Consider the following 2,373-nt stretch of genomic DNA (forward strand, 5'->3'; position numbering starts at 1 on the left):
GCTTACTGCATCACTACCAGCCTGATCCCTTCAAATGTACTGTGTCATTATCAGACTGACCCACTCATACTTACAGCATCACTATCACCTTGACCCCCAAACTTAGTGGGTCCAGATCACTCTGAACCTTTCACTCTTCTTGCGTCACCTTCAGCCAGACCCTGCACACTATCACTCTGACCTCATCGTACTTGCTGCATCACTATAACTTTATCCCACTCACACCGTGTGTGTCACTATCACCCTGACAACGCATACTCACTGCACCACAATTATCCTGACTCCATCACAATTAGTATATCATTATCAGCCTGACCCCTTACACTTACTGTGTCACTATCAACCTGTCCCCTCACATTTCCTGTGTCACTCTCAATTTGACACCCTCAATGTGTCTGTGTCACTGTCACCCTGAACACGTCACACTTACCACATGGGTGTCTACCTGAAACCTCACACTCAATGCGCCACTATCATCTTGAGCGGCTCACACTTACTGCGTCACTATCACACCAACACTCTCACCTTTACTGCATCACTATTAGCCTGACCCGCTCACACGTTTTGCGTCACTACTACCCTGACCCCCTCACAATTACTGTATCGCTATCAGCCTGAGCCCCTCACTCTCACGCTGGCCAAGCTCACAATTACAGCATCACTATCAACCTGACCCCCTCACACTTTCTCTGTCATTATCACCCTGACCCTCTCACACGTAATGCGTCACTGTCACACTGAGACACTCACATTTTCTGCGTCGTTATCAACAGGACCCGCTGGCACACAGCGTCACTATCAAACTGGCCCCTCACACTTGCATGCCTCAATATCAGCGTGAACCCCTCACACTTACTGCATCACTGTTCATCTGCCATCCTCATACTTACTGCACCAGTTTCACCTTGACATCCTCATTTTTACTGCGTCACCATCAGCCTGACAGCCACACACATATTGCACTTCCTATGTTAATATCACCCTCACTCCTAAAACCTCCTGCGTCACTATCAGCCTGACTCCATCACACGTTTTGTGTCAGTATCAGACTGACGGATCACGCTTACAATGTTACTAAAACTCTGCCACATCACACTAACTGCGTCACTATCAGCCTGACCCCTCAGACGTACTGCGTCACTATCACATTGACCCACTCACACTTCTTGTATCAGTTTCAGTCTGACGCCTCGCACTTAGTGTGGAACTAAAACTCTCCCCCGTCACATTGACTGTGTCACTATCAGCCTGACCCCTTCATACTTACTGCGTCAATATCAGTCTGACCCCTCAGACTTACTGCGTCACTCTCACTCTGATCCTCTCTCATTTACTGCGTCACTCTCACCCTGACCTCCTCACATTTACTGCATCACTATCACCCTGACCCACTCACACAGTCTAACCATTTTCACCTTGCCGGCCTTATTTTTACTGCGTCATTATCAGCCTAACCGCCACACACTTATTGCATCACTTTCAGTCACGCCCTCACACTTCCCATGTTACTATCACCTGAATCCTTACACTTTTTGTGTCACTATCAGTCTGACCCCTCACACTTACTGTGTCACTATCAGCCTGACTCCATCACATTTATTGTGTTAGTATCAGACTGACGCCTCACACTTATCTTTTCACTAACACAATGCCCCGTCAGATTGACTGTGTCACTATCAGCCTGACCCCCTCACACTTACTGCTTCACTATCACAATGTTCCTCTCTCACTTATGATCATTTACACCCTGACACCCCACACCTGCTGCGGCACTATCACACTGAGGGCCTTACACTTAGTGTCACTGTCATCCTGACCCCTTACACTTACTGCGTCACTATCACACTGCTATCTCACACCCACTGTGTCACTATTGTCCTGAGCTACTTACACCTATTGCGTCACTATCACTTTGACCCCAACACACTAACTGCATCAATGTAAGCCTGACCATCTCACACATACTGCGCCACTACCCGGCTGACTCCCTCACATACACTGTGTCACTATCAGACTTACCCACTCATGCTTACTGCGTCACTATCACCCTGACTCCCCACTCCTACTGCGTCAAGATCATTGTGCTCCCATACACTTACAGCGTAACTATCATCCTTTCAACGTCACACTTACTGCGTCAAGATCAGCATGATCCCCTCAAACTTCATGCGTCACTATCAGCTTCAACACTCACATTTACTGCGTCACTTCTAGCACTACCCCTGCACACTGACTACATCCCTATCCGCCTTAGCCCCTCGCATTTACTTCATCACTATCAGCCTGAGACACTCCCACTTACAGCTTTACTACAACCTGGCCCTGTGAGTGCATCTACATCACTGTCACCCCGATCCCTTGCCCATAGGGCGT

Source organism: Chiloscyllium plagiosum, unplaced genomic scaffold (assembly GCF_004010195.1).
Source record: "Chiloscyllium plagiosum isolate BGI_BamShark_2017 unplaced genomic scaffold, ASM401019v2 scaf_84955, whole genome shotgun sequence".
Classification (NCBI taxonomy): domain Eukaryota; kingdom Metazoa; phylum Chordata; class Chondrichthyes; order Orectolobiformes; family Hemiscylliidae; genus Chiloscyllium; species Chiloscyllium plagiosum.